Source organism: Pinus tabuliformis, chromosome 3_1, assembly GCF_031772625.1.
Source record: "Pinus tabuliformis cultivar Carrire ecotype Pingquan chromosome 3_1, CPIR1, whole genome shotgun sequence".
Lineage (NCBI taxonomy): Eukaryota > Viridiplantae > Streptophyta > Pinopsida > Pinales > Pinaceae > Pinus > Pinus tabuliformis.
The window spans coordinates 108,507,549-108,531,842 of record NC_142301.1 but is presented as its reverse complement, the minus strand read 5'-3'; the positions used below and the strand labels follow the sequence as shown (position 1 = coordinate 108,531,842).

The following is a 24,294-nucleotide window of genomic DNA, read 5'->3' as shown; positions in this document are numbered from 1 at the left end:
GAAGAAGCATGGTAAAATTCTTTCTACCTGGAGTGAATTTGTTTCTGCCATTAAAAAAAAATTCTATCCATTGGCTTATATGCAACAAGAAATGATGAGTTGGCAAACTCTTCGCCAATTAAAGGGGTAAAGTGTACAAAGATATACCCAAGAATTTAGAAAAAGAGCTTTAATTCTAGGCATTTCTCTAGACTCACCTGAAACTTTGTTGAAGTATATAGGTGGTTTGCATAGCTATTTGAGGCACATTATTCTCATGTTTAACCCCACTAGCATAGATGAGGTATCCGTTCAGGCTACACATCTAGAGGCTAGAGGTAAGAATGTGAACCTAGAGATTGGGGGATCATCAAAACCCACTGCAAGCAAGAACAAGGAAAAGAACAAGCATAAATGGAAAGAGAGGAAAGAAAATACTGTACAGAAAGAAAAACCTTCATGCACTCACTGCAAGAAGGATGGACATGATGATGAACACTGCTTGTCTTTGCATCTGGAGCTGAAACCCAAAAAGTTCGGTGGTAAGAAGAAGAAGACTATTGCTGCTATTCAGAAATATTAGGGGTCAAACTCAGGTGATGAAACAACAGTCGTAGCTACAGGTATAAAAGTTAAAAATTCTGAAGCATCTACTAGTAATTCTGCACAACCTATTGATAATGAAGAAAATGAGAGGAAAAGACATGATCTTTTTCATATTAGAGTTATTTCCAAGCATCAAAAGATTGATACTTTATTTGATAGTGGATCACAAGTAAACTTGATTTCTGAAACAATTGTAAAGAAGTTGGGATTACTAATGACACCTCACAAGAAGCCATATCCATTAGGTTGGGTATGTGATAAAGCAAAGCTACAAGTGACTAACAATTGTAGATGAGGTTGAGTTAGATATAGTTCCCTTGGATATATGTGGTTTTAGGAAGTCCTTACTTGTATGATAGAAAAGCCATTTTCTATAGAGCTGAAAATAAGTATCAACTCATCAAAGATGGAATAGAATATATTGTAAGAGCTCATCAACTCAAAAATAATTACACTCTCATAAACTCAGGGAAGATGAAAAGAATTGTAAATTCATGCAAGCAATTTTTACTAATGGTTGTAAAGGAAAAGAACCTTGATAAAACCAATGTATTTGAAGGTTGTGATGCTAAACAGAAAGTTGATTTAGAAAAAGTTGTTTCAAAATATGATATCCTATTTCAAGAACCTAAAGGTCTGCCACCCAAAAGGGAAATAGTACATGATATTCATTTGCAGCAAGATGCTCCATTTCCTAACATCGAAATGTATAGGTTATCCACTTTAGAGAATGCAGAGATCAAGAAGAAGGTACAGGAGCTGCTCGATAAAGGGTTCATAAGACCAAGCACAACACCATGCAGATATCCAATCGTGTTGGTAAGAAAGAAAGATGGTTCGTGGAGGATGTGCATTGATTACAGAGCATTGAATAAAATAACGATCAAGAATCGTTATCCTCTTCCTCGTATTGATGATCTATTAGATCAGCTGAAAGAAGCTGTTTACTTTTCCAAGTTAGACTTGTGTAGTGGCCACTATTAGGTCAGAGTTGTAGAACAAGGTGCATGGAAGACTGCTTTCAAAACAAAGCAAGGGTTTTATGAATGGCTGGTTATGCCTTTTGTCTTAACTAATGCTCCTGCCACTTTCATGAGAGTTATGAATGATGTACTCTGACCTTTTATTGATGATTTTGTAATTGTATATTTAAATGACATTCTTGTTTTCAGTAAAACATGGGAAGAACATTTAAAGCATGTAAAGAAGACTCTAGATGTTTTGAAAAGAGAAAATTTCTATGTTAAGTTATCAAAATGCGAATTTGGAAAAACATCTTTAAATTATTTGGGTCATATTGAAGGGGATGGTGAATTGAAGATAGATCCCTCTAAGGTCGAAGTCATTGTGAACTGGCCTAAACCCAAATCTGCTACAGAAGTTAGGAGTTTCCTAGGAGTAACACAATATTGGAGAAAGTTTATTGCTAACTTTTCCTTGATTGCAGCTCCCTTACATGCTTTAACAAGATTGAATAAAGTGTTTCAGTGGGGAGGCAAACAACAGAAAGCCTTCAACACCTTGAAAGGAAAAAATATTACAACACCAGTACTAGCATTGCCAGATCTTCAAAGACCATTTGAGATTGAAATAGATGCCAGTGACTATGCCATGGGAGCAATGTTGATGCAACATGGTAAACCCATATGTTATCATTCTGAGACATTTAATTCTGCAGTATTTAATTATCCCACATATGATAAAGAATTGTATGCATTAGTACAGAGTGTGAAAAAGTGGAAACATTACCTAATGGGCAAAGAAACAATTATACATACTGATCATCAACCACTTCAATATTTACACTCACAAACTAAATTGCAACAATCAAGACACTATAGGTGGATGGGTTTTCTACAACAGTTTCATCTAGTCATCAGGTATAAGAAAGGCATACACAATAAGGTTGCAGATATGCTATCAAGACCAATCATAAATGCATCTACTATACTTAAGCATAACTCAGTATTGCATGAAAGCTACATTGAACAATATGCTCAAGATGTAGATTTTAAAGATGTATATGAAACTTTAAGTCATGGAAAACAAGTAGAAGAATTGGATTATCATGTTAAGGACCAACTCTTGTATCATTTGGGAAAGTTATGCATTCCTCAAACTGAAAGAGTTAACATAATCCGAGAAGCACACACTTCTCTAATATCAGGTCATTTTGGTGTAATTAAAATAGTTGCACAGCTGCAAAGGTTCTGTTATTGGCTAAGAATGCATGAAACAATTTCTAGATATATTAAATGGTGTACCATGTGTGCTAAAAGCAAGCCCAACAATAGAAAATTAGGCTTGTACACTCCACTTCCAGTTCCTTCTCGTCCTTGGGAAAGTGTTTCCATGGACTTTGTTGGGGGATTGCCAAAATCTAGAAAAGGTCATGACTATTTATATGTTATTGTGGACAGGTTCAGCAAAATGTGTATTTTAATACCTTGTAACAAGCAGATTACAGCTGAACAAACAACAAAGTTGTTCTTTCAGCATGTATGGTTTCATTTTGGGTTACCCACTTCCATTGTATCTGATCGAGATTCCCGATTTGTTGAGAAGTTTTGGTCAAGTCTATGGGAGTTGATGGACACCAGATTGAAGAAGAGCACAAAATTTCATCCACAAACAGATGGCTAAACAAAGGTGGTCAACATTATAGTAATCCAGTTGCTCAGGGGCTATTGCAGCAAGCATCCCAAGCTTTGGGATGAACATTTGTGTTATGTGCAGCATGCTTACAACTGTGCTAAGCACTCTTCTACACAAAGATTTCCTTTTGAGACTTGTTTTGGTTTTACACCAAGGTCTCCCTTTGATTTTGTCTTTAGTAAAGTCATAGCAGTTGATGGACACAGTGATGTGGACAAAGCAACCAGGTTCATTGAACAGATCCAAGAAATTCACCAGGCGGTGCAGGAACAGCTGGAGAGAAGCCAGGCCAAGTACAAGGCAAGGCACTATAAGCATCGAATTGAGCATAGCTTCCAAGTTGTTGATCAAGTCTGGCTGTACATCAACAAAGACATAATGCAAGGTGAAGGTAAGAATATGAAGCCAAAAAGGTATGGGCCTTGAAAGATACTTGAGAAAATTGGTGAGAATGATTTTCGCCTTGATTTTCCAGCTTATATGCATATCTATTCAGTCATTAATGCAGAGAACTTGAGACTATTTGAACCTTCATTGATTGAAGATCCCGAAGAGCAAAGTCAGTTGCCTTCTATTGATGATTTGTTGCCTGAATATCTCAATGAGTTGCAGGAAGATACAGTTCTGGACAGGAAGGTGAGAACTACGCACAGAGGGGATGTTGAGTACCTCAGAATTAGACTCAAAGGTTCAAAACCAAGCAGTGCAAAATGGATAGAGATTGGACAAGTGAGGAAGCTGTATCCTCACTTGATTGATGCTTAAAAACCAACTTTTGGTGGTCCAAAAGCTTTTTCAGTGGGAAGGTGTGATCCAAAATGGATCCTAGAACACCCTCTAAGTCTTCTAAAGATAAAAACTATCGCAAAAGAAGAACTCTTAGAAATAGTAGATAACACTATCGGGAGTGAAAAAAACATGAAGAGATAGTGGAAAAATAGAGTATCGACGGTTTAAACAACTTTGCACAGGAGCTGTCAGATCTAGCCGATCAACGATTCAGATTCGATCAACATATCGCAATCGGTGAAGGCAGGCGGAGGATATCAAAGGCGACCATATAAATGTTGCGATAGCGATCAGCGGGGTCAATGAGGACTGTCGATCAAGCGCGTAGCTCGACAGCCCAGGTTAACCTGCCATATTGCATCGACAGATTACAAGGGAGCACTTACAATGGCCCGGTGACTATGTGATGTGCAATTGCAACATATATCGCATCACAATATTGCGTCGAAGCATTAGAAAGGAGTGGGGCCGATAAAAAACGCGACTTGTGATAGCCGGACCCGATAAGGTTACAGATGATATTTTATATATTTTGAGATCCGAAAAACAACATTTTCCTGTGTATTTCACATTTCCACTAAAATGAATGAAATACAAAGGAAATGCGCCGATGTGATGAAACTGGACCCAAAAGGGTTTATTAATGCAGTTTTATATTATTTCAAGTCCGATATGAGCCATTTTGTGGGATTTTCAATGTTTTAATGTATTTTTCAAATACAAAGGGAAACCACAAAACAAGCGGGATTTCGGGCGGGCTGTAGGCAGTAAGTGGTTTTGGTCGGGCTTCGCCCAAGCCCATACACTGGCTACCACATGGCTAGGCATCGAAGAGAGAAAACCACCCTTTTCGGGCGGTTAACCCCCCTACGCATGAGCCACCCAAAATGAACCTTAGTCGTTGGATAAAGATCTCTCAGATCAACAGTGGAGATGTGATAAGCGATATAAAGGTGGACCCGATAGGAGTTATAAGGAAGAATTTATAATATTTAAAATTTGATAAATGAAAGAATTGCAGATTTTCATACTTTTTAGTGTATTTCTCTGTGTAAATAGAGAACGCTATTTTTGAGGATTTCAAAGGCCCGATGATCCCTTCCGTTGTAGAACAGGTGGACACCTTCCCTGAAGACATTATGCCATGATTGCTAACGCTCAGAAGGGAATTCGAGCAGACAAAGGCCGGGAGCCAGAGAGCCCGAGAAGAGGAAACGAATAGACAATGCCAATGGGCTTTAAAGCCATAGACTGACAGAGACATAGAGGAAGCAATATTGAGATAGAGAGAAAATAGAGACAGAGAGTGAGAGAAAGAGTCTGTGTACTCAGAGAGGCTTGAGGGATTCAAGCGAACTCCTGCTGTTTTGTATCTATTGTTTTGAGACTCAATTTGAGCTCACATTTTGTAAAAATCTGCTCTTGAAGACATAATAGAGAGGTCACCACTAAAGGCTGGACCAGGAGACATAGCCCCAGAGTTTTGGGTGAACTCCATATTAAATTTTTTGTGTTATGTGTGTTTGTCTATTATGTTTCTTTAACTGCTTCAGTGCCTATATTATTCGCAATATTATCGATCCATTGCACTAAGTAATGTAGGAAAATCCATGCACATGAGTCTGTAATACCTTAAAAGTAATCTAAGATCTTAATTTTAGATCAACAAAGGAATAGAACTGTGGGAAAACATTAAATTTAATAGGAAAACATAACACCAGAAAACATGTTAATTCTATTAAAGTGAAAACCATTTAGAGAGAGATGTATCATGGGCTCTCTACCCAAATAATCTATCTAAAGCTACTTGCTACTTAAGCTTCTATCTCTCTTCTCGAGAGCTCTTCATAATATTTTCAACTAAGAAATATCTTCAATGGGAATTTAAAAAAAGGGGACACTTGTCCCAACTCTAAATTTATTTAACACCTTAACCAATATTTTTTACAAATGCAAAGTCCAATTGGCTTCAAATAACAACTCATCAAACTGATTAATAACTTGTTAGTCTCCATATTCTTCCAGGATTTGGACACTTGGCTCTACACTAAATTCTGTTGATTTTAATTTATACAAGATTACTATTGGAGGAAATTTATTTCCCCTTTGAAAATTTTAGAAATCTTTGGGGTCTAGATCAAAGTGCACCACTTAAGGATGATGATCCTACATCATTTTAATTTATTTATTTTGCACATTCTTCCCTCATAGATAAGTATAGGAAGCATAGTTTGCATCTCATCTTCCTTTCATTTGGTATTAGTGCTTGAACACCTCAAATCCAAGTTGTAAGATTAATTTTAGTTCCTAAGACTTAGACTAACATGAGTTGATCTTCCTTTCATTTGGTATTAGTTCCTGACAACATTGAGCTTTGGAAGCTTAATATGGAGGATCTTCTTGTAGATAGATATGTATGGATTGAAATATAAAAAAACTAACCCATTAGTATGACAGATGAAAAATGGGTGGCATTGGAGAGAAAGGAAATGAGTCTTATTAGGATTTTCTTAACTGATTTATTATCATTGAATGTTTCTAAAGAAGAAAACTACAACCACTCTTTGGAAGAAGTTGGTGTATTTTTATCAAGATAAATCCCTAATGAATAAACCTTTTCTACAAAAAAGTTGTTTTCCCTGTGAATTCATTATGGTGATTATGTATTTGAACACCTAAATGTTTTTAATACTATTGTGACTAATTTGGTCTCAGTTGGAATCAATATTATAATGAGGAGGATTTTTGTATGACTCTTTTGTTTTCCTTACCAGATCCATGGGATAACCTAGTAATGGCTACCAAAAGTGTTGTAGAAACATTAGTGCTCGATAAAGTTGTAGCTACCTTACTATAAGAGGAGGTGAGGTGAAAAGATTTTGAATCCACCAATGAGGCTTTTACCATTCATGGAAGATCAAAGGATAATGGAAATAAGAGAGAATATAGTATATTAAAATATGAAGGTAGACGAAAGTCGCCTGAAAAGTCAAAATTGAAATGTTAAAATTGTGGCACAGTTGAACATCTCAAAGGGGACTGTAAGGAACAAAAGAAGAAGAAGAAGAAGAATAAGAAATAAAATAAGTATTCTTATAATGGCTCAATAAATATTCTGAATAATTTGACGGATATGCCTTTGTTGCAACTTTGGCAACACATGCATGCAAATGGGCATGGTCAATAGAATTTGGAGCTTCCTACTATATGAGTTCTCATTAGTGATGGTTTTCAGTATATGAGAAATATGATGGTGGGTATGTCTGCCTTGGTAAGGAATCTTCTCTCAGCATAATTGGTCATGGCAGAATCTTAATTAGTTTACTTAATGGAAGAGTAAAGAGGATTAATGGAGTTTTTCACATTCAAAGTTTAGCACGAAATCTACCATTAGTAAGCACGCTTCATGATACAAGGATGCATGTTGTTTTCTTTGACAAAGTGTGCAAGCTATTTCATGGAGATATGGTACTCTCTAAGGATGTACATGTTGGTACATGTTTTAACCTAATGCATACACAATTGTGTAATTTTTCTTAAAATTTTGCAGTAGAGAGATCTAAGGATTCTACTATTTCACAATCAAAACCTCTTGAAAAAGCTTTGAATTAAAAAATTAAGTTACCTATGGATAAGACAATGCTATAGAACAATATATTGGCCCATATAGGTGAGAAGCGTCCAAAAGACGTGAAAAAAGAATATTGTTGTTGGATTGAATGATTGATATATTAAATTTGATTTGTGAGCATTGCACATATGGAAAACATATCCATGTTCAATTTTATTTTAATTCTCATAAACCTTAAAGGTTGTTAGACATAATTCATTTTGATGTATTCGGTCCAATTAAAGTTCCTTCAATTCCAAAGGCTTTGTATTATATGTCATCATTGATGATTATTCTAGAAATACATAGGTATACTTCCTTAGAACTAAATTTGAGGTTTCTACTTGATTCAAGAATCTTAAAGCTGGCTTGGAAAATCAGAGTGGTAGGAATATTAAGGTGTTGAAGACTGATAATAGTGGTGAGATTTCTTTTATGGAGTTTGATAAGTTTTGCAAGGAGAACAAAATTAAAATACATAAGAAAACTCTATACACCCCTCATCAAAATGGATTTGCAGAACATATGAATAGAAAATTGATTGAGAGAGATAGGAGTATGCTTAGTGGATTCAGCCTCGAAAATAAATTTTAGGCTAAAGTAGTTGCTAATTCCTGTTACTTGATAAATAGGTCTCCCACATCATTTCTTGTGGGAAATACAATTATGGAGGTTTGGACAGGGAAGAAGTTATTTGTTCAACATCTTTGTGTCTTTGGTTGTGAGGAGTATGCTCTTATGCCTAAGGAGAAGTGGTCTAAGTTGGATAAAAATATAGTAAAATGTATCTTCATTAGCTATAGTGTTGGTATGAAAGGGTCCAAGCTTTGGCCATCTATGGTTGTAAAAGTTATATATAGTAGAAATGGTATTTTTAAAGAAGCTAAGCATTCTCCCATAGTGGAATAGCTAAAAGAGGATGAGGAGAATTTAGCTATTTATCTACCACCAAATAATGAGAAATAAAGTGAACAAGAATTTCATGAAGGAATGATAAGGAGGGTTCAAAGAGTATAGAAGGAAAGGAAGAAACTCCACCTCAAAATTTGAGGAGATCCACTCATCAAAGAAGACAACCAAACAAGTAAATTATAGTCCTAATTTCATATGTATATTTTCTTTATCTACTAACACTAATGAGCCTAGAACTATAAAAGAGGAAATGGTTATGGAAGATAAGGATTCTTGGAGAGTGGTCATGGATGAGGAAATAGTCGCACTAAAAAAGAGCGATACGCGATACTTGGTCTCACTACTTGATGGATAGAAACCCATTGGCTATAAATGGGTATGCAATATGAATATTGAGAAGCATAAATTAAGGCTGGTTAGAAAATGGTATTCCCAAGTTAAGGGAACAGATTCTGGTGAGATCTTCTCCCTAGTTGTTAAGTTAACATATATTAGGTTTATATTATATGTTATAGCAACCCTTGATTTAGAGATAGAATATAAGGATGTGAAAATTATATTCATTCATGGTGAATTGAAGGATGAGATTTACATGACAAAGTTGGAGCACTATGTTGAAAGAGGTAAAGAGTTAATTGTTTGCAAATTAGAAAATATTGTTATGGTTGCAAACAATCCCTAGAATGTGCTACCAAAAGTTTGATTCTTTTGTTTTGAGATTAAGAATCCTAATATCCAAATCAAATAGTTGTTTGTATTATAAATAATAAGGTGATTGTTTCCTTATTATCACTATATATTTTGATGATATGCTTTTATTTGATATTAATAAGGATGTGATTTGTGATTGGAAGTCTCAACTTTTAGCCTAATTTGGAATGAAAGCATTGGGGACTGTAAAATATATCATGGGAATCAATACCAGGAGAGATAGAGAAAATAAATTACTTTGGTTGTGCCAAGTATGTAAACTCTATGCTACAACATTTTGGGATGGTAAATTGAAAAACATTAACTATTACAATTTTTCTGGGAACTAATCTTTCAGTTGAGTAGTGTCCTACAACATCCAAAGAGATTGAGAATATAACATTTATTCCTTATGCTAATGCAATTGGTAGTTTGATGTATGTTATGGTCTATACTATACTAGATATTTCCCAAGAAGTGGGAGTCTTGAGTGATTTCATGGCTAATCCTAGACATGAACAATGGGCTACAGTAAAGAGGGTCTTTAGATATCTACAAGGTACCTCTAAGTATTTCATTTTCTCTCATGGTAATATTTTATGGGACATAATCCCAATATGTATTCAGGGTTATGTGGACTCTAATTAGGCAAGGGATATAAAAAGAAGGAGATCTACTAGTGATTATGTATTTTCTTTGTTTGATGGAGTGCTAAGTTAGATCAAAGAGAAACAAGTTGTGGTCACATCTTCTACTCTAGAGGCAAAGTAAATGGTAATTGTTCATGCATGTAAGGATGTTATATGGCTTATGAAATTTTGTTCAAAAATAAATTTAAGTAAACGAGATATCATAATTAGATGTGATAATTATAATTCCATTTATCTAGCTGAAAATTGAACCTTTCATGCAAAGGAAAAGCTTATAGATATCCAATGCCATTTTATTAGGGATATGGTCAAGGATGAAAGGTGATACTTGATAAAGTTGACACTACGCAAAATGTTGTAGATTCATTGATGAAACCAATGAGTGAAGAGAAATTCAAGTTGTGTTGTGAGTCCATGATCCTTCTAGGCCTTAGCAATTAGCTTACAGTTTGATGGGTTCTCCTCTTTACGCTTACAAGGTGGGAAAATGTTGGGAAAGGTGGGATACACCATGAAATGCTACAAAGCATTTTTGTAATGCTATGGAGAAAATTGTACCACTATGAAGAAATTTTATAGCATTGCTAAGAACATTATAGTGTTGTGAACAATTTGTGCAGCATTGCTAAGAGCATAATAGTGTCATGGAAAATTTTTATAGTGTTGCTAGGATCATTACACTATTGTGGAGGATTTTTGTATTGTCGCTAAGAATATTACAATGTTGTGGAGAATATTACATTGCTGCAAAGAACCCTTGTAGTGCTACTGAAAACCTTATAGTATTGTAGATAACTTTTGTAGTCATAGAAATATTCAGTTGTCATGCAAAAAATATTTTAATAATTAGAAGAGAATATTTCAACTAGAAATAAAGGTGGGATACACCATGCAATGCTACAAAGCATTTTTGTAATGCTATGAAGAAAATTGTACCACTATGAAGAAATTTTATAGCATTGCCAAGAACATTATAGTGTTGTGAAAAATTTGTGCAGCATTGCTAAGAGCATAACAATGTCATGGAAAACTTTTATAGTGTTGCTAGGATCATTACACTATTGTGGAGGATTTTTGTAGTGTTGCTAAGAACATTACAATGTTGTGGAGAATATTACATTGCTGCAAAGAACCCTTGTAGTGCTACTAAAAACCTTATAGTATCGTAGATAACTTTTGTAGTCGTAGAAATATTCAGTTGTCATGCAAAAAATATTTCAATAATTGGAAGAGAATATTTCAACTAGAAATAAAATATTTTGTTAGTGTTATGTTGAGAATATTTCAATGGTTTTGAAGAAAATGATTCACTTGTTGTGAAGAGAATAATCTTAACAATGTGTAGGGAAATATTTTAGCAATGTGCAAGGAATAATTTAAGTAATGTGTGGGGAAATATTTCAGCGATTTTGTAAAGGAAAAATTCGAATTGTGGAGAGAATTATTTCAGTGGTTAGCAATGGCATAGAATAAGAATAATCTACTAATGGTTTTCTCTATGAAAAATAGAAAACCGTAAATGATTTATGGTTTTCTTATGCATTATAAAGTAATCGCTGATTAGTGGAATAAATTGTGAAAGTAATTTTTACCATATAATTATGCTCCCATTTTTTCTCTAGTGAACACAAGTAAATTTTACCTTATTGTTATACTCCCAAATATTCTTCAGAATTAAACCATTGTTGAACACTCTTAAAAGAGCAATTTTTTTTTTGTATTGTAACCATTAGTTGCTAAATAATATAAATGTATTTAGAGTGTGAGGTTTTTCTCCCATACTTCTACTAGTATATCTTCATGTTAATGATTTGATATGCATCCGGTATGTTTGCAACTATTTTACATCTTGAGTGGGTGACATGGTTAAGATCATATGTTTCCTCATAAAAGGTCACAGGTTAGGTTCAAATCTAAAGTGGGTAGGATATGTACACCTCCTTAGACCCTTGTCGTACAAACAAAGGGGTTTCATACACCAATTTTGTGTCTAGCTTAGTGGCCACCTTAGAAAAAAATTATTATTAATTTAAATTTTTTACACATTCTTCTATTATAAATAAGTGTTCTTTTAATATTGATATTTTAATCAAACTCAATAATGAGAAAAAAACAACATAAATATAGTAACGAAAAAAACATAAATATATAAAGAAAATTAAAAAAAAACAACCACAACAAGAAAAACAAGTGTAATATGCAAGGTTGCTGCTTAGTAACTACCTCTTATGCAAAAAAAATTAATTAATGATTATATATATATATATACAACTTGAGTGGGCATAATGGTTAAGATCATGTGTTTCCTCTTAAGAGGTTCACAGGTTGCAAAACAAGAGGGGTAGAGTATGTATGCCTTCATAGACTTAGCTAGGAGTTAGGTAGGCCCCTTGTCCCACAAAACAAACAAGGGGTCTCATACACCAATTTAAAATTGGATAATAATAATAATATTAAATTATGGTGTGCAACTATCACATGGCATTGTCTTTTGGAAATATTGCAAAAAACAACAATTATTATGAAACTTGGTCAATAGAAATTTTTTTAGATTTTTTATTTTTAATATAACTTTTATATCTCATAATTCAATTTAAAATTAAATAGTTAGTCAACAACTAATTAGAAAAATACAATTTAAGCTTTAGAAAAATAATTTTCAGAAAATTCATTTTAATAATTTTTTTTTTCAAAATTTTAATAAATTTCATAAAAAAAATTAAAACTCACTTAAAAACAATAAAAATAAATAAAAAAAAAACCTAATAAATATAATTTGAAAATCATGTTAGTCATTTTTAATTTCTTAAAAAAACTGTAATTAAAAATAAATAATACAACTTTTTTTTATTTGAGTTTAATAAAAACGAATTTATGTTGCCAAAAATTTATAAGTGATATGGCTTTACAAATTAAATATAATATAATATATTAAGAATGGACCTATCCATTTAGGTCAAAGTATTAATACAAACTTATGTTTGGAATGAGCTATATATATATATATATCTGTGGCTAGTATCTGCGGCTCTGCGGCTCGTATCTGCGGCTCTGCAGCCCATAAGTTTTGGGTGACTAATAGCGGCTAGTATGTGTGGCTCTGCAGCTCGTCCAGGCTCTGCGAGAAAGAGTATCTGCGGCTCGTCCAGGCTCGTATAGTTGACCGGTATAAATTGGGGCATGGTTTATATAAAACATTTTTAATTCATTGGAGCAGCGTTAACTAGTATACATTAGATATAGAGCGGATCTCGCTTTTCTAGTAGTGTATCGAAGGCCAGGTAACGCACCGAGAGCCTATTACATGGAATAAATGGAACATTTTCATCATCAGACCGAGCATTGATTTTCTTTTTATTTTTGGCCGATCTGCGGCTCTTTATATGCTCTACGGAGATATGCGGCTCTGCGGCTCTCTAGATCGGTGGCCCTTAACAGAATCGATTCGCCACCTCTGAGATCTAGAACGTCCGTGGGTTATGAACCTTCCTGTATGCCTCAATCGCTACGGCAAACCCTAATTCCATAAAGTCAAAGTTACCTTGCTTGCTAAGGAGAACATTCTCTAGATGGCTTCCAGCTTCGCGAAAATAGCTGTTGGCTCTCCGTCCGCCTCTGGGGGGCAAGCTCCTGCCCATATCGTCAGTGAAGCCCCAGTTCCCACTGTCCATGTGGTTCAGGCTTCACTCGATGAGGCTTTGAAGTTCTCTGAAAGTGCCCTAATATGCCGATTCAATGGTTTTTGGCCGCGGCTGACAGCTCTCCACAGTTGGATCTCGGAGGTATGGAAGCCTCTAATTCCTGATGCAATTAATATCTACCCCTGTGCTAGGGGTTTCTTTATAGTAGATTTTGAAAACCGTGAAAGCAGACAATGTATTCTAGATTCTGGCCCTTGGTTCTGGAATAAATCAGGCCTATTCATGAGGCCATGGAACCCATCTTTTGATCCCTCAACAACAGTCATAACCTTAGCCCCAGTTTGGGTGAGATTGCCAAATCTTTGGAATTTCTCTTTGCTAGAAGCCATTGGAAATGCAATTGGGAAATTTTACTGCAGGTGCCCAGAAACAGAGGAATATGCCAGAACCACGTATGCACGCATCTGTGTGGAAATGGACTTCAGCGCCGGATTCCCAGCGGAAATACACCTAACAAGTAAAGACTATGTGTGGAACCAGAAGTGTCCTCTTCAAATGTCGATCTTGCTTTGAGACAGGCCACCTAGCCAAAAATTGCCCAAAAACCTCCCAGAAAAATTTTGCTAGAAAAAATCACCACAGATTTACATGGTGGGAAGGAGCACAAAAAGAACACTACACTGTGATCTAAGAAGAATACTCTCGAGAAAACTCTGAATTACAAGAAATCGGGCAAGATAGAAACAACTCTCAAGACAAGCAGGGGAAAGCCCCGCCCAACAACAAAAATGTGAACTCAACAACCCCTCAAGCATCGACAGTTATGAGGTCTTGAATAACGCGCAAAATAAATCTTCATTTAACAGCGAAGCAGATCTCCTAGACCAAACTTCTTCTCCGACTATCTCCAAAAGGACGAACACAATAGATAGCGAAGCTAAGACACCAATGTCCCAAGAACCAGAAAAGATGAGGGAGATGCAAGATAAAGGAAGTTGGAAGACTGAGAAGAAAAAGAAAGCTACATCACCAATCTCGCCAAGAAAAACAAGAAGCCAAACAATTAAAAATTAAGAAATTATAGGTGGACGTTAACTACCATCATCATCATATATATTTACAAATATTATTAATTTAACCTGTATGTATTGGTGTATACTGGACCCAAATTGAATATCTCCACACCAAATGAATTGGACATTGAACCCAATTAAATATTTCAGTAACGACGTGTTGTGCTCTTGACTCAATATTTGATACGAGCTTCATAACCTATGTTGCCAAATATTTGTGCACTCTGGATCGGTATACCATTCCTCTGTTCAGTTTTATAAGCAGTGAGACATTGGGTCATATCAATAACTTATATTTCCAGCTTGCAGATGCTCTAATCTATGGGGGACAATCAAACCAGACCCAGACATTTCTTTCTCAACTATAGAAACCATAAAAAGAATGCGAACAGTAAACAGAACAGCGTTTCGTTATACAGGTACCAGAACGAACCATGACAATAATGGAAACAGTGACTTTAAAGGCTTCTCGTTATACAGATAAGCAAAACAAACCATGACAATAATGGGAACAGTAAGTAACCACAAAGGCATCTTGGTATACAGAGAAGCAAAACAAAACTAGATTTTTTTACGATAGGAGGATTATATAAACTATGCTAAAAAGAAAATTAATGTTAATGAGATTTAACATGGGTATTACATATTAACTCCTAGGTAACTCAATTGGTGATAGTCTTCTTGATAATGAAGTACATATTACATAAAGAAGTACATACTACATATAACAATAATTTTAGATGTCAAATAAATGAAACATTATAATCGATCGTCTTGATAACCAACTAATAATACATACCAGATGTGACAACAGTAGTTCTAGATGTCAAATAGATGAAACAGTGTAATCGATCTATGGATAAACTGGCTATAAGCTACCGCAGACTTATACATTTCTCTGATTATATTTTAGGGTTTTTTTCCGAAGGACCGGGCGAAGGAAGTGCATTGAAAACCCAAGTAATTGCTGAAATTTCTGCTAGAAAAGAAGGCGGGTGAAGACATGTACATCATCATATTTGCATAACTGTCTCTCAGCTTGGCTAGCAGTGTTTTAGGAGAAGCCCATTCGAATCTCAATTTGGGCACCGCTCTTAATCTCCAAACCCCGGATCTTCGTTTTGGGATTACCAGTTTCCACACTCTAACCCTCTTTCTCCTTTTATCTCTAAGTCGCTCGTATTTTTTCAAATACAAACAACTCGCAACGAAGTTGTAAAACGACGCAGACACTCCTGCCAATGAATTCAGTCCCATTCTTGCTTTTACCTTCGATTTCTGAATGCCTGAGTTCGTTCCTTGAAATGCAACTTCAAGCTCTCAATGCCTGAGTTCGTTCATTGAAATGAATCTGTACATGACGAAGAAATCTCAGTAGTATTATAGTCTCTAGACCCCGTGACAACCCTGGATCATTGGCTACAGTTCACAGATTTTCAACTGAAGTCTTTAAATGCCTGTTTCACAACCGAACTAGTTCACATGTAATGTAATAAACACCGATCAATGTTACTGTACACCGTCTCACATTGTTTCGTTGATATTGACGGGCTACTGAGATAATGACTTTGACATACTAGTTTACCAACTAAATGAGTAGAAGCCAAGCCCGCCAAATAGTTTCTCAAGTGAATATCTTGTCCAAATTTGGTTGCTGACATAACATTCTAACGGGCCATAGATTAATGGAGAGAAGTAATCTTCATCGTTATTTATCTCTTTTAAAATGGTGGCTTATCTAGGTTTTGTTACCCATAGAAAATTGTGGTTGAGAATGCCAAAACTTTTAACTTCGGCCAAAAATATAACAACACCAACTTAGAGTATTCATCGAAGCACTATTCCAAGGCAATGATCTTATTGAATCTTTTAACGAAAATTCATGAATGTTATTAAAAAACATAGAACAAAATAAGGAATTTACATTGGCATGAGTTAGTACAAAGTTAGGAGGAGGGATATCACCTTTCAAGTTAGTTTATGGTTTAGAAAGGGTTTTACCTATTTAGTTATATTTGGTTGTTATGAACTTGCAGCAAGACATGGTGGCAAAGTCAAACAGGATCATTGGTTGTTATGAACTTGCAGCAAGACATGGTGGCAAAGTCAAACACTATCATTGGTTGTTGTGAACGTGGAGCAAGACATGGTGGCAAAGTCAAACAAGATCATAAAAAGGATAAATCATGAGGCTTTAAGGTGCAAGAGAAGGAAAATCAAAGATATGATAGATTCTAGGGATATCACCAAAGGGTGATTAAAATCATTAATAAAAAGGCCAAGCTTAGGAATTTTGAACGAGACTTGGTTTCAATGTGAGTTTAAAAACTTGAATGCTCTCACAAATAGGAGCAATTTGAAAATTCATAGATGAGGATTTATATAATTGATTATATTTGTTGGAAAGAATTCAACTCTTTCCATTTAGCACACTTGGATAGAGAAATGATAAAGTGTTTTTTGTCAATTGTGGGTGTTATAGGCCATTTTGTCACATCTGGCCCATAGGCCTACAAACTGGATCCATCAACATCCATGAACACCTTGTCATCATCTCTACTCAATGCCCGAAGCATGACTCTTGAATCCCTAAGTTTTTGGCCTTTACTACTTCATTTGAGTGCTTTTAAGGCCAAGCACACCTTGGCTCCTTAGTGACCAAATTTGAGTGGCAGGTTGCTTAGTTTTGCACTTGCTCAGATCATAGTAGGTTTTCCCTTGTTGGGGGTGTGCTGATCAAGAAAATTTGGGAAAAATAAAAAGAATCCTAAAGCTCCCTCTTCCAAAAGCTTCGAGGATTTGTTACCACCATTTACTTTGGATAAGAACTTTGAATCGTATCTCCCCTACCTTGGAGTTTTCACCTTCTTATCTCTTGAGCTCATCCTCCCATCAGGAGTGGAACTCAAGCCTAGATCGGTAAATGGATAAGAATTTCTAAACTTCCATCCTCTCCTATATATTTATTGCCATCCACAAGCTAGAGGTTGGCTTGGGGAGATTAATCATACCCTTATGTTGTTGCTTTGATCATAAGAGAGACATCATTCCCATGCGTTAGGTGGCTTTGAGGCGTACATTGTGGCAAGGAAGGACAAGTAAACTTGGGATGTTCTCTACAAGATCAGCTTCCACTTTTGGTTGTAAACTACCTCCCTTCCATTTTAATACAAAGAGTATATCATTTTCCTATATGTGTTATGCTATGTTGTTTGTTTGTGTAGGTTCTAATTGTAGCATATGGAGCTACGATTGGAGCTGAAAAGCTGAGAGGAGAGAAGAGCTTGTGACGGATCACAAGTAAGTCATTTTTCCATTCTCCAATTCTTCTAAGGAAAACTTTATAGTCTTTGATTTATGTTGTTCTAGACTAGGCCATTAGGTCTAGGGAAGATACTTTTATCCACAGTCATAGATTCCATATAACAGATTGACAAACATATTGGGGATTAATTTGTAGTATACCTAGGGGGGATAATATGGGGTACAGAGGGAGGTACCCAAGGGAATAATGTAATAATGGGATGGGCCATAGTAATAAATAAGGTGGTTAACCCGTATCATGTAAAGGACCACAAGTAGTTAATAATAATGTAATAAGCCCATGGTATTAGATAGATGGTATTGAGGGAACCATGGTAATGACCCATGGAATTGTATGTATGAAGCCTATATAGAGGCTAGACACTCCCCATTGAGAGATGTCAAGGAATATTGTATGAACAGACATATGGTTTATGGAGTATTCTCCTCCCTTAAGGAGTGAATGTATGGTGTTGCTTTACCTTAAGGGTTTGATCAATAAAGAAGCATTTCTATCTATTTCTATCTTATTATTTGTGGGTATATTTGTATTTTCATAATTTTCACGTCAGATCTATAACAAGTGGTATCAGAGCACTTTCTTGGGCAAAGCAGATTTTTTTTTTTTTGCAGGAACTTTTTGTGGTGGCAACTTTGCAGATCAGATCTGTATGTTTTGGTGCAAAATCTGCAGAATCTAATTACAGGTCTGAGTTTTTGGCAAAATAATACCCAATTTAAAAAAAAAACAGCCGAATCGGAGTCCGGATAAGGGAGATATCGTTGATTTAAAAATCAGCTGTGTTGTAGACATTTTTCAGGGCGACGAGTTTGCAGATCAGATCTGTATGTTTTGGTGCAAAATCTGCAGAATCTAATTGCAGATCTAAGTTTTTGGAAAAAAAATACCCAATTTCAAAAAAAAAATCAGTCGAATCAGAGTCTGGATGAGGGAGATATCGTTGATTTAAAAATGAGTTGTGTTGCGGACATTTATTGGGGTGGTGAGTTTGCAGATCATATCTGTACGTTCTGTGGCAACATTCGTAGAAGCTAACTACAGATCTGGATTCTTTGCAACAAAATACCCAATTAAAAAAAAATTAGTTGAATTAGAGTCCGGATGAGGGAGATCTAGCTGATTTAAAATCAGCTCCTTTTTCAGAAATTTTTGTGACAGTGGGACAGCTGAAGCACGAATCTGAAATTCCAGTGCCTAGATCAGAATTTGATGAAGATGTACAAATTTGATGGCTCTGAACCGGAAATATGGGTAGCACAAATGGAACAATATTTCACTTTGAATCACATCATATATGATGAAACTAAACTAAGTGTGGCAGCCATTTACTTGGACCAAGAAAGATGGCAATGGTGGCAGTGTCATCAAAATTGCTATCCAAGGACAATTACTTGGTAGATGTTCACAAAATCCATTTGTGACCGCTTTGACCCTAAATCTAATTATTTGGGTCCTCTTACTAAGCTTAGACAGATAGGCACACAACCTAACAAAGATTTTATTTTTACAGGAAAGAAGGAAACCAAGAAACCTAAAGGGTTATTATTTGCTGGTATCTCCTTATTGTAGGTTCATGGAAGTATTCAGAAGGAGAAGATCACTGTGTCTATAAATCCTAGTTGCAAGCATAATTTTATCAATGTTAATTTGGCAAAAAAATTGCAAGTTCCAGCAAAACACATTGAAAACACACAGGTTGATGATGAGGATGTTCAAGTTTATAAGGATTTGAAGCTTTCTATGGATAAGTATGTGTTACATTGTGATTTTTATATTTCAGATATGAATAAAATGGATGTTGTTTTGGGATATCCTTGGATGGAATCTGTGGGTACTGCCAATATTAATGTGCAGAAGAAAATCATGAAACTCTGGTATAAAAAGAAGAAAATAACATTGCAGGATATTTCTATTAAGACCCCCACAGAGACTATGGAGGTAGAAACACAAAGCTCTAATGACACTTACACATCAGATGATGAGCATTTGATGGTCAACAATCAAACACAAACATCAAACCAGGTTCCAGAAAAACAGGTAGTGTCCAAAGAGGCTGAAGCAGAAAAGGTTACAGGTACTGATACATCAGATGAGGACTCAGTGGTTGAAGTAATATTGGAAGATAAGAAACAATAGCAGGCACCACAACATGTACTAGATACCAATAAACCTCCATTAGGTGGTGAATTAAATAAAGATATATTGTTGGTTAACACTTCAGCATATCACCACCCACATCACCCCGCAAGAAAACAACTAACAAGATGGAAATGAATTAGCCACAAGGACAACAACCCCCACATGACAGATAGAGAGGAGCGATGATCCACCTACTACACATCAACACAAAAGAGCCGCCAGTGTCAACTTCCATCTCAAGCGAGCGAGGCACTAGCTGGATCGAGGGTTTGCCTTTCTCTTGGATGGCTAGATGCACATGCATGGTACAAGTGGACTAGTCTTTTGAGTAGATCTTATTATTTGTGTTATTCGTATGTTTCAGGGATGAAACACGTTAAGGGGGTTGGAATGTAATATACCTAGGGGGGATAATATGGGGTACAAAGGGAGGTACCCAAGGGAATAATTTAATAATGGGATGGGCCATAGTAATAAATAAGGTGGTTAACCCGTATCATGTAAGGGACCACAAGTAATTAGCAATAATGTAATAAGCCCATGGTATTAAATAGATGGTATTGAGGTAACCATGGTAATGACCCATGGTATTGTATGTATGAGGCCTATGTAGAGGCTAGAGACTCCCTATTGAGAGATGTCAAGGAATATTGTATGAACAGGCATATGGCTTGTAGAGTGTTCTCCTTCCTTAAGGAGTGAATGTATGGTGTTGCCCTACCTTAAGGGTTTGATCAATAAAGAAGCATTTCTATCTTATTATTTCTGGGTATATTTGTATTCTCATATATTTTCAGGTCAGATCTATAACATAATCATACTTTTATGTTGTTTCTTTAATCATAAGAGAAACATCATTCCCATGCATTAGGGTGGCTTTGAGGTGTACATTGTGGCAAGGAAGGACAGGTCAACTTCAGAGGCTCCCTACAAGATCAACTTCCACTTTTGGTTGTAAATTATCTCCCTTCCATTTTAATACAAAGAGTATATCATTTTCCTACATGTGTTATGTTATGTTTATGTACATGTGTTTCATTTTTATGTTGATCCATCATATAGAATGACTTGATAATGCTACATATATGTCTTAGATCTTTGGCTTGTGTTGTTTCTTTTTGCAGGTTCTAATTGTTGCATTTGGAGCTACGATTGGAGTTGACAAGCTGAGAGGAGAGAAGAGCTTACGATGGATCACAAGTCATCTTTCCATTCTAAAAATTCTTCTAAGAAAAACTTTATAGTCTTTGATTTTTATTGTTCTAGAGCAGACCACTAGGCATAGGGAAGATACTTATGTTTGTGGTCGTAGATTCTGTATAACAGTGGGCATCTCAAGAATTAATTACATTAAAAGGGAAAGTTAAAGAGAATACCATCTTGTACCATAGAAAATTAAAGTTTTAACTCCTTCCTAGTTTTCCCCTTTTTCTTCTTTTCAAATATTCAATTCTTTGATATCCTTGAAAAAATTTATTATCAACATTTTGACTCCATAAACCAATGCACAAGGCACTAGCTTCCTCTATAAGGAGATTGTTCTTGGAACTTTGCAAACAGGATACTTTTCGTAGTAGGTTGATTTTGTTCCATGGAAACATGAGAGGCTCAAAAAATTTATCCTTTAGAGACCTCATATATCTATGAATGAGCACTAAAGATGTTTTCTTCACCACCAAACCAAGAAAATGATTTTTCATTTACCTAAGAAAAGGATGCGAACTTTCCAACTATAGTCAAATCAATGGTGGAAATAGAAACATATTGAAAATGGTAAATGCCCCACAATAGTGACTTATCTAGTGTTAGAAAATAGAGAGAGATCAAAGAGTGATTACACATGACACAAAACACACCCTGTGATATCTTTATTGATCACAACAATTACACTTTTTTAGGAAATAAATATTTGAAATCAACACATTTAGATCATGACTACAACTCATACATAGGAACAACAACTTCTAGATTTAGGCTTGGGAACTCACAACAATACATGCAAACATTACTTCCAATACCCTCCTTTAATGCTTACATGGAAAACATTGAAAACACATATTACAACAACAAGGATAATCTATGTTTGAATGGTCTTCATCAACTCTCACACCCACTCTGGAATCTCGCAAACACCACCCTTTCACCACCACATCTTTGAGATTTCCCTTGACCTCCATTTAAAATGTAATCTTCTCTGACCATCTGTAACAACCCTGGTGAAAATTTCATGTAATAAAAGTTAATAAAGGAAAAATAAGACCACGGTTAAGGGACACTTATTCCAAGCTGGATGTTGGGAAAATATATCCTAGTGGGCATCACTAGATGTGTGTTATTGGCTAAGGAAATTGGAAAAGGCTAAGGAAAAGGCATTAAAAGGCAAAATGCCATTTTTGTCACATTTATTTATGAAAATAAAGGAAATTAGGAGAAAAGTAAGGTGATAGGTCACAGGTTGCATGTGAGGAGGAGATTGAAGGAAAATAATGGAAAATGAATAAAATAGAGGCCTCATTAATAAAAAGGCTTCTAAGGATCAGTTGGTAACCTTTTTTCAGTTCAGCTTTGGAGCTCTCATTATTCTCTCTTTCTCACTCTTGGTCACTTAGAGTTTTCTTGGAGCACTCTAGCTTTGGATCAAGGAAGGGAAAAGAAAGCAAAGGGAAAGGAAGGAAAGAAAGGATCAAGGAAGAAGAGTAGGATCAAGCAGCTTCAACAAGAATACTTGCAGGTAATATTTTGCGACATGTGTTCCTAGCTAGTTTGGACATGCATGGATTTACATGTTGGTGTATGCTTCTCTTGTTGTTGATGACATGGTTTTTTCAGGTTATGACAATGGCTTTCAACCTAGCCTTGCCTTTTTACAGATGCCATGGTATGTTGGGATGTTCATCTCGATTTTGAGCTTTGGTTTACCAGATGGATTTCAGAATCAGGAGCGAAGGTGGTCACAAGTTTCATTCCCAAAATCATAGGAATCCCTTGACTGGTTTTCGCGAGATACATGGTAAATTCTAAGGGAGAAGTCTCGGTTTAGGGCCTAGTGATCCACATTTGGATTGTAGTAAATCCTGAGAGACTTGTCTCGGTTTAGGGCCTATCGATCCAGGATTGGATTTCGTTAAAGCCTGGGAGACAAGGAGACAGAAAATTCCTCAAGGATAGTGATGGATTTCAGATGGCATTCCAAGTTCAGTTTGGTTGGGATCAGAGAAATGATTTTGGTGTGATCACAGTTTGATGAGGTGGAGGTGGTTTAATCTTTGGATTCCCTTGGTTGTTCAGGGATTAGTTGTTCTATGAGATCCCACATTCATGCTTGGAATATGGTATGGGGGTGACTGGTTGAAAGAAAGATTTGGTTCAGCCATGTCTATAGTCGGGTGGTATGTGGAAGTCCTGAACCTGGTTAGATTTTCCTATGATTAATAAAATCTAAGTTCTCTTAATTTTTCACTTGTTTATAAGTGGATTTAATGGTTGTCATGTCTCTGATATTTATATGGTTTTATGTTGGTTATAAGCATGATTAAATGATTGGTTCATGTCATGGGTATTTCATGTATTTACTTGTAATTGTTAAATGGATGAATGCAAGATCTAATTGATGTTATAACAGTTCACTGGAGAAGGTGGTGATCCTTCTGGTTATGTTTAATAAGTTCTTTCTGTCATTTATGCTTTGTCTTGTATCCTAAACCTGTAGGTTACATTGATGTCAAGTGTTTGAAATAATGTCAATCTCGGTTGGGGATGCTTAGTCTTAGTCCTGAGGTTGATTTTTGATTATTTTATTTTGTCATCATGTCTTTAATGGATTCTTGGGGTTGTAACAAGTTTTGGGCATAGGTAGGGATTCTAGGCTAGAAAATTGGCTTAAATCTTGAGGACGATGGCACATGTCTCCTGGAAAAAGTCTAGGGGTGCTGTCACATAGGCCTTTGAGAGTGACTTTGGCTTTTAGTTGTTGTCTTGCCTATAGAATGAGAGCGACTTGGGGTTAAAAGGCTTAAATCATCTGTGGGACTTAGGGACAGGATGTCTGAGTGGTTGACATGTCTCCTGAGGGTGTTGTTACTGATGTGGATGGGTTTGTTTGATATGTTCTGTCAGTTCCATTTCTTTAAGGTCACCAAGGAAGTTGAATCCCTTATAGTAGCCTCTCTCGTCACATGTTTACCTAGGCTATCTAATTGCTTGTGTGGACCTGTGAGGAGGGGGT

At 35.8% G+C, this 24,294-nt stretch overlaps 1 pseudogene; it reads right to left on the bottom strand.

Annotated features, from left to right (window-relative positions):
• Positions 1 to 15,345: 15,345 nt before the first annotated feature.
• LOC149186011 (uncharacterized) overlaps positions 15,346 to 24,294 on the bottom strand; it is a 70,019-nt pseudogene continuing 61,070 nt past the window's right edge.